General features: G+C 42.2%; 1 pseudogene; it reads left to right on the forward strand.

Moving 5' to 3' along the window:
- The first annotated feature begins 9,120 nt into the window (after positions 1-9,120).
- Positions 9,121-10,095, forward strand: LOC102436095 (annotated as a pseudogene).

The raw sequence follows: 10,095 nt of genomic DNA on the forward strand, positions 1-10,095 counted from the left end.
TTCAAAAATGAAAGAAGGACATTTTCTTTTGTTTGTTTGTTCTTATTGATTTTAGAAAGAGAAAGGAAGGGAGAGGGAGAGAAAGAGACCGAGAAACATCCATGCAAGAGAGAAACATTGATCAGTTGTCTCCCCTACCCACCGGGGATTAACCCACAACTTAGGCATATGCCCTGAGCAGGAATTGAACCAGCAACATTTCGGTGCACGGGACAATGCTCAGAAGAACTGAGCCACACTGGCAAGGGTTCCATATTTTTTAAGTAATACTAAGAGAAGTAATTGCCAGTAGAACTCCTCTATAAGAACTGTTTTCAATTTTTATTCAGGTAGAGGGAAATGATACCAGACTAAAACTTGGATCTTCAGAAAGACTTAAAGAGCATCGGAGATGGCAACTATCTGGGTAAATATAAGAGCTTATACTTATATATATCTGTGGAACCCAAACCCCAGCAAGATATAGAACATTATCATTACCCTAGAAAGTTCCATCGTGCCCCTTCTGCATCAACTCTCCATCCCAGGAGGAAATCCATGTTCTGGGGTTTCCCCACCATGGATTTGTTTAGCTGACTAGTTTTCCCTGGCCTAGAATTCCAATAAATTCAAAATAAGACCCGGATACTGGACTAGAAGGATCTGTTCACCTGCATACATCAAAGCCCAATCAAATGCAAACAGGAGTTTACAGCAAAAGAAGTAGAAGTTTATTCTTTGAGGAAATGGCTCCAAGCGCAGAGTCACAGGTAAGCGAGTGCTAACAGACCTGGCTTCCCGTGGCTTCCAGGGATGGGCTACATAGGGGGAAATCATTCATCATGATGGCTAAAGGAGTCAGGGGGTGTGTGCTCTACTGATTGTTTGGGGCCAGAGGAGAGAGTAGTTGATTACTGTATAAGTATCCTGATGTCAGCCATGGCATTGTTTTAAGACAGGTTGATACTGATCAAAATCTGATGCCCTAAGGCAGTGGTCGGCAAACTCATTAGTCAACAGAGCCAAATATCAACAGTACAACGATTGAAATTTCTTTTGAGAGCCAAATTTTTTAAACTTAAACTATTTAAGCAGGTACATTGTTATTAACTTAATTAGGGTACTCCTAAGGCTTAGGAAGAGCCACACTCAAGGGGCCAAAGAGCTGCATGTGGCTCTCGAGCCTCAGTTTGCCGTTCTCAACCTTGGCTGCACATTAGAATCACCTGGGAATCTTTTTAAAATCCTGATTTCTGGGCCTCATAAAGAAATTGAGTTTTTACCCAGCCGGTGTGGCTCAGTGGTAGAACATTGACCTGTGAATCAGGAGAAAATGGTTTGATTCCTGGTCAGGGCACATGCCCGGGGTTTCTTGCTGCATCCCCAGCGGGGGGCCTGCAGGAGGCAGCTGATCAATGGTTTTCTCTCATCATTGATGTTTCTATCCCTCTCTTCCTCTCTGAAATCAATAAAAGTATTTTTAAAAAATAAATAAAGAAATTGAGTTTCTGTGGTTACAACCCTGAAACCCATTTAAGAGAAAATAGTTGTGAAATCTTTTGATTTGCAAGGCTGAGGTACATCCAGTCTACACTATGTAGTCAATTTTTTTGCTTCAACTGCCCAAGATTCTCTTTAAACATTAACCCCTAAAGGTTTCCCTGGGTTCTCTGAAGAGGCATTGGTTGTGTGGAAGGCAAAGCCACCCTGCTCCTGAACTTGAGTTAAAGGGAAAGAGCAAACTCTAATCTGCCCTTGGATAAAGTAATGAACCCTCCTCCAATACCAGGTTTGTAGCCTTGATAGAAAAAAGCCCCTAGCCGGGATGAAGTTGAGGATACAGACAAAAGAAAAAATGCTTTGTGGAGGAAGTTCCTGGAGAAGATGGTGTCAAAAAAGCAGGCTGGCCTTAAACATTAGAAAGGACATCTTATCTCCTGAGACTGGAACAAAGAGGATAAGATTGATGAGGAAATAAAACCTTTAAAGTATAGGGGATTCAGGGAACCACGAGATATCCACCTTGATTAATTGGCAATCACTGCAATCAAAACAGCTGAACCAGGAGATACAGTGGATGCAGGCCTTAATTACAGAAGGAGTTGTGATTTGAAGGTCAAAACAATTAGACCCCGTACACGGAATACAGCACAGTGGTGCAAACACAACAAAGCAACTGCTATAAAATAATGCTGGATCCCAACTTCACACTTTAAAGCAAAATTTCAATCTGGATTTAAATCTAGAGAATAACCATAGAAGTACTAGAATAAAATAACTGCTATGATACAGCACAAGCCATTGCACAATGATGATGCCACATATCATTTTTAAGAAAAACTCCAGCATTTATGTCCCCCTCCTTTCTGAGTACTCACTCTGCTCTCCCAGACCTGTTCTTACAGGTTACCCATGGCTGTGAACTTTGCTGAGATGATAGGGACAGTCTCTAAACTGCAGAAATTAAAACCTGATCTATGAACTGAAATTGCAAATAGATGGACAACGTTGGCCAGAGTAGCTGGTTATGGAGTGCTTTGGCCCTCATGGTCCTCACCTGGGAGCCTGCTGTATATTTTAGCTATTGAAGCACTGGGAGCCATAGTACATTGTAATTCAATGAAAATACTCCAACGTCTATTTTCATTCATTCAACCAATAATAATGAGGGCCCACTGAGGAAAAAACCATGTTAGAGGTAAAAACAAAAGGAGTGGAGGAAATTTTTGCTCTGAAGAAACTTAGTTTTTGAGAGCTGCCTTTCATTGTCGAGAACCTTCCATTCTGGGGCTCTCCACCCATCTCCTCCATGGACGTCTTGGGTCGTCCTTTCCACATTTTTCATTCTGGAAGATTGGAATAAGTCAGTAGAATAAGAAGAATATTTCAGATGGGCAAACCAACTGTTATGTCATGCCTTTTATTCCTTCGTCCTATTTGCACATTTATAAAAGCGATAAACTCGAAGTTCTGTTTTAGTAAGTAGCACTTGAAACACTTGACTCAGCTCTATACATAGTCTTCTTTCTATCAAACAATTTTTGAAATTATTTTAAAACTAGCAGGGTAGCCCGGCCAGTGTGGTCCAGTAGTTGAGCGTCGTCCTTTGGACTAGGTGGAGATCATGGTTTGATTCCTGGTGAAGGCACATGCCTGGGTTGCAGGCTCGATCCCCAGTGGGGGGCGTGCAAGAGGCAGCCGATCATGATTCTCTCTCATCATTGATGTTTCTATCTCTCTCTCCTTCTCCCTTCTTCTCTGAAATCAATACAAATATATTCTTAAAATTAGGAGGGTAAGGAACATCCATACCGTATATGGACTGCTTTTTACCTCAGAAAAAAAAAAGTGACAACAAACATGACTGGTGGGTGGGATAATGGAGTCAAGATATACTATCTCAGGTAAATTAATTTTCCCATTTTATAAAACACAGTGAGATATTGCTTCCTACCTCCTGAAAGTCCTAGAGCAATGCCCCTGCAGCACTTAACCACTGAGTCAGCCTTGTATCAGCAGTTTTTGTATTTGTTTTTTCTCTGCTCAACTTTAGGAACCTATCTGACAAACACCAGCATCCAGCCTCTCTCCTGGACACTCAGAGCAAGCGGATGCTCCCCATCCGCCATTCATACCACCTGGATGGTTCCTCCCTCTTCCCTTGTCTTTGGGAATTTCCAATGTGCTTTACTGAAGAACTGACATAAATCCTGGCCGTATGGCTCAGTGGTTGAGCACTGACCTATGAACCAGGAGGTCATGGTTCAATTCCTGGTCAGGGCACATGCCCAAGTTGTGGACTCGATTCCTAGTATGTGGTGTGCAGGAGGCAGCCAATCCATTATTCTCTCTCATCATTGATGTTTCCATCTCTCACTCCCTCTCCCTTCCTCTCTGAAATCAATAAAAACATATTTTTTTTAAAAAAAAGAGAGAAATGACATAAAACCTTTGCACCAATTGCTTTAAGTTTTTGAGATAAGAATGCTGTTCAGTTTGTGCTGACTCAAGAGGCACACTGTACGGGGCCCCAGGACAGCAGTTCACAGTTATGTGGGTCACAGGCTGCATTTATAGGATCAATCCTTCAATCCTGATCTTGATGTCTTCCCAGTGAACTCAGCTCAAAAGTAAACTTACCTTTGCGACAGCGTGGATGGACCTGGAGAGCATTATGCTAAGTGAAAGCAGTCAGTCAGAGAAAGACAAGCACCATGTGATTTCTCTCATATGTGGAATCTAATGAACAAAATGAACTAACAAGCAAAATAGAGACGGACTCAGAGAGAGAGAGCAGGCAGACAGCCATCGGGGGGACGGGATTCTGGATAGGGAGTTGGAAGGATTGAGTAAAAAAAAAAGAACATGAACATAGAAAACAGTGTGGTGATTGCCTGGGAGAGGGGGGAGAGGAGGAGATAGACGAGGGTAAAGGGGGCATAAATGGTGATGGATGGAAACTTGACTTGGGGTGGTGAACACACAATACAGTGTGCAGACGATGTGTTGTAGAATTGTGCACTTGGAACCTGTATAATTTTGTTAAGCAGTGTCACCCCAATAAATTCAACAAAAAGGGGGGAAAAGTGAACTTAACAATCCCTTTGCATGCTTTAGGTAGATAGAGTCCTAGCAGACCTTTGTCTTAATAAGCCTATACTATCTTTTCACTGTTAATTCCTGGGGATTTCTTTCCAGCTGTTACCCTTGCAGAATAGTTATGATGCTACAGATGAACATTCTGCCCTCAAGGCCTTTTAGGCTGCAATTTAAGAACAGTCACCAAAGTAGCACTCTGTTCACCAAAGTCAAGGCAAGTGAGGTGAGAAGCAGGAAGGTCTGGCTGGATGTCACACACAAATCAGAAAAGGGAAGTTAACCTGAAGTCTTTGGCCCCGAAGCCAATGGCACACAGGGTCACAGGCTGACTGTCACACAGGACTAGGGCAGTGGCACAGGCCCCGTGTGCAGAAGTGTCCCTCGCTTAGTCTAATACTCTGCTTCCACTGTCTTAAGTCCTTGATAACTTTTGAATAAGGGCTCTGCATTTTCAGTGTGCACTGGGCCCGGCACATTATTTAGTCAGTCCTATTGTCATTTCTTTGTATATATCGTGAGGCAGGGGGAGAAAGGAGGAGTCTGTTGAAGCCTAAGTCACTGATATTCATCCACAGCTGTGGGGCCCCTAATATTCTTCTCTCCAGCACATTTTAATATTTTGACTTCTGATTCCTCAATTACCAGCTGCTCTACTTCAAATAAGAAGCTGAATAGTAAAATATATGTTCATTCTTTTTCATGCTCACTGGGAAGATCCATGTTATGTAATGAGCTACAGGGGAGGACTATGCTATTGCATGAGATCCTTGAGAGAGGTCAGGAAAGAGTGACTCTAAAAGATGTGGAGGTACCGGCCGATGTGACTAAGTGGTTGAGCATTGTCCCATGCACTGAGAGGTCACTGGTTCAATTCCCAGTCAGGGCACATGCCTGGGTTTCGAGCTCAATCCCCAGTGTGGGGTGTGCAGGAAGCAGCTGATCGATGATTCTCTCTCATCATTGATATTTCTATCTCTCTCTCCTCTCCCTTCCTCTCTGAAATCAATAAAAATATATTTTTAAAATAAAACAAACAAACAAATAAATAAATAAAGTGAAAGTGACTCTCTAGGAAGAAATGAAAAGAGGTCTTTGACTCTCAAGATGTAAAAGCAAAAATAGGATGACATCCTCAGAAAATGATCCCATTCCTCTCCTACTGGCAGAATCAGCCCAGCTCCGGGATGCAGAATGACAAGGGGGTACAGGATTGCAAGGCTCACATGGCATCCCAGAAGACAGTCAGATTACAGCCTGGACAAGGAAGAGGTTTGCTGTTGGTCAACAGACAGAGGAGATAACAATTTAGCAAATGCAGTTGTTTATATCCAAGACTCAGTTCTTGTTGTTTGCAAAGATGAGCCGACGGAGAACTAAGATGGCGGCGTAGGGTGTAGACCTGTGCGGGCTGCCTCCCACAACATCATTGAAAATACCAACTATAAGACAAACAACTACCATTCAGAACCATGCAAAGATGAGCCGAGGAGAGAGAAAGAGAGCGCAGCTGACCCCTGGGAAGAGGATTTGGAGTGTATGTTGGCCAGGTGTGGGGGGCCGTGAGGTGAGATGGAAGGTACATCTGCTGGGGAGAACTGAGGAAGTTGGGAGGATAAATCCACAAGCAGGCAGGTCCCGATGCCTCCGTGCTGGGAAAGGAGCAGCACTCCAATATCTGCAGGTGATGTGAATGAGCACCAGTCTCTGGTGATCCCGGAACTCTCACGCCTTCCATTTGCAAACTACATTAAAGTTTGATGTACGCTACATAGCATTTTCTCTTAATTAAACTTCTTAATTAAGCTTGATAGCAAAAAAAAAGAAAAGAAATAAAATGCCTGTCTTCCATTTCAGATATCCCCAGGAGTGCTGGAAAGGGGAAATGTACCACCAGGAATTATTCTATACAAGTAATTACCTGAAGGAATTTATGAAACAAATGTACTGATTCAGGTGTTACACGTGTTATTAGTCACATTTGAAAACTCTTAATACAAACAAAACATTTATATCTTCGGCGGATGGTAGCAGCTCAGAAGAGGAAGTCATTTTGATGCTGCAATGATAACTGTAGATGCTAGGACAGCAGAAAGGGCAGCAGACTGGGATATTGATTCTAGATAGGATTCCCCTTCTGTTATAATCTAACTACAGGACATTGGCCAATCATTACTTGTGTGGCCCTCAATTGAAACAGAAAATGTTTAGCCCAGTGGTTCTCAAAGTGTGTCACCAAAACCAGCCACATCAGCATCACTTGGGAACTTATTAGAAATACAAATTCTCAAGCTCCATCCAAAGACCTACTAAATCAGAAACTCTGGGGGCACAGCATAGCAATCTGTATTTTAACAAGTCCTCCAAGAGATTCTGATATGTGCTGAAATATTAAAAAAACTTAATGAGATGAACTCCGACTCTCATAAGAGCTCAAAAATTCTATAGCACTGGGACCATTATCATCATCAGTCATAAATATCAAGAGAATACTTTTTATCCCCCACCCCTGTTCTAAGTACTTTATGTATACTAATCTATTTACTCATCACAACATCCTGCAAATTCTATTATTTCCACTTAGCAAATGAGGCATGCAAGGGTCTGGTAGCTCTGGTAAAAATGCACCACTAAGATCCTTCTTCAAGGAAGGAGTTGTTCCTCCAGCTGTCAGCAACTTCAGGGTTTTCTTCAGCTGCAAAGAACCAACTTACCCAAAGACACATCCTTCCGGGGGGCCCATATCAAGTAATCACAGAAGGGTGTAAAGGCCTGATCCCACCAGGCGAAAGCTCTGACCAGGTATATGCTCCAGAATTTCCCAGTGGGAGGGGAACCTGCATGAATTTGATTTCTCCCTCTCCCAATTTTGCTTGCTTCCCCTTCCTGTCACATATGTTGATCCCTAAATATCCTGCTCACCTAACTTCTCAATGTCTGCTTCTGGAAAACCCATTTCTTACAGTAGTTAATTGATAGTCAGAGGCCAGTAATTGGTTGAACCAGGTTTCAAATCCAGGTAGATGGACACTAAGCTTTAGGCTCTTAACTATTGATTATCCTGCACTATAATTTGTTCCCCACTTGGGTTTATAAACTAATTGCTCAAGTATTTGAACATGAGCTTTTGGAAATAATTAAATTTTCAAATGAGTTTCCTCATTTGAAAGTTTTGGGGGATTGCTGCAGTTTGCCCCTGGTTGGTAGTGAGCAAGCACTGATGTTTCTGAGAAGCTCTGACTCCCAGAGTTCCAGTGGGTCATGTTACCAACTACCTTAAGGAATAGATTCACACATTATAATACCAATCAGATAAGATCTTCTTTTATAATTGTATTGGGGAACACTTGGCATAATGCCTAGGAGACATTACAACTGATAATATGAAATAAAAAGGATGATAAAAGAATACTACCAACAATTATATGCCAACAAAGTCGATAACCTAGAAGGAATGCACAAATTACTAGAAACATACAACCTACCAAGACCAAAATATGAGGAAACAGAAAGCGTGAACAGATCAGTAATGAGTAGTGAGATTGGATCAATAATCAAAAACCTTCCATCAGAGATAAGCCAAGGACCAGATAGCTTCACTGGTAAACATTTAAAGAAGAAGTAAACCAATACTTCTCAAACTCTTCCAAAAAAATGGAAGAGGAGGGAACACTACCAAACTCATTATATGAGGCCAGTATTACCCTGATACCAAAGTTAGACAAAGATACCACAAGAAAACTCCAGGCCAATATCCATGATGAATATAGATGCAAAAATCCTCAACAAAGTACTAGCAGACTAAACCAAACAGCATGTTAAAAGGATCATACACCACAGCCAAGTGGGATTCATATATATATATATATATATATATATATATATATATATGAATATTATTCATCCATATGCAGCAACATGGATGAAACTCGAGGCCATTTGACTAAGTGAAATAAGTCAGTCAGAAAAGATGGGACGTGGATTGAAGGATGGATTAAAAAGGTGAAGGGAATAAAAAGTACAAACTGGCTGTTACAGAATAGTCATGGGGATGTAAAGTACAGCATAGTGAATATAGTCAATAATATTCTAATAATTATGTACAGTGTCAGATGGGTGTGAGATTTATCAGGATCATCACTTAGTAAGTTATATAATATCTAATCACTGTAATATCTAAAAACTAATATAATAATGTATGTCACCTGTAATTGAAAATAGAAATGATTTTAAAATGATGGTGGGAAAGGACAAACATGGCATGATTTCACTTATATGAGATATAAACTAATCAAAGATCATTAATCAGAGAATGAAATGGTGATTATCAGGAACTGGAGAAAGAGGGAAATGGGGAGTTGTTTTCAATGGGTATAATGTTTCAGTTACACAAATGCTTAAGTTTTAGAGCTCTGATGTACAACATAGTGCCTATAGTTAACAATACTGTATTGTGCACTTAAAACTTTTTATTACTCTCTGCTTCTCCTAGTAGACAGCCAGCGACATCTTCTTGCGAAGAGCCAGCCGCAACTCTGAGACACAATGGTGAAGATCGGAGTGAATGGATTTGGCAGTATTGGCTGCTGGTCACCAGAGCTGCTTTTAACTCTGGCAAAGCAGATAATATCACTATCAATGACCCCTCCATTGACCTCAACTACATGGTCTACATGTTCCAGTATGATTCTACTCATGGCAAGTTCAAAGGCACAGTCAAGGCTGAGAATGGGAAGCTTGTCATCAGTGAAGAGTCCGTCTCCATCATCCAGGAGTGAGATCCCACCAACATCAAATGGCATCCTCACTACTATGGATAAGACTGGGGCTCACTTGATGGGTGGAACAAGATGGTCATCATCTCTGTGCCTTCTGTAAATGCCTCTATGTGTGTGATGGGTGTGAACCATGACAAGTATGACAACTCCCTCAAGATTGTCAGCAATGCCTCCTGTACCACCAACTGCTTTGCCCCCTGGCCAAGGTCATCCATGACAACTTTGGCATCATGGAGGGACTCATGACCACCGTCCATGCCATCATGGCCACCCAGAAGACCATGGATGGCCCCTCTGGGAAGCTGTCGTGTGATGGCTGAGGGGCTTCCAAGAACATCCTCCCTGCTTCGACTGGCACTGCCAAGGTTGTTGGCAAAGTCATCCCTGAGCTGAATGAGAAGCTCACTGGCATGGCCTTCTGTGTCCCCATTGGGTGGGTTGTAGATCTTACCTGCCACCTGGAGAAAGCTGCCAAATATGATGACACCAAGAAGGTAGTGAAGCAGGCATCAGAGGGCCCCCTCAAGGGCATCCTGGGCTATACTGAGGACCAGGTTGTCTCCTGCGACTTTAACAGTGACACCCTCTTCTCCACCTTCAATGCTGGGTCTGGCATCACCCTCAATGACCACTTTGTCGAGCTCATTTCCTGGTATGACAATGAATTTGGCTACAGCATCAGGGTGGTGGACCTTATGGTCCACATGGCCTCCAAGGAGTAAGAGCCCCCTGGACCACCAGC

Source organism: Myotis lucifugus, unplaced genomic scaffold, assembly GCF_000147115.1.
Source record: "Myotis lucifugus unplaced genomic scaffold, Myoluc2.0 scaffold_1, whole genome shotgun sequence".
Lineage (NCBI taxonomy): Eukaryota > Metazoa > Chordata > Mammalia > Chiroptera > Vespertilionidae > Myotis > Myotis lucifugus.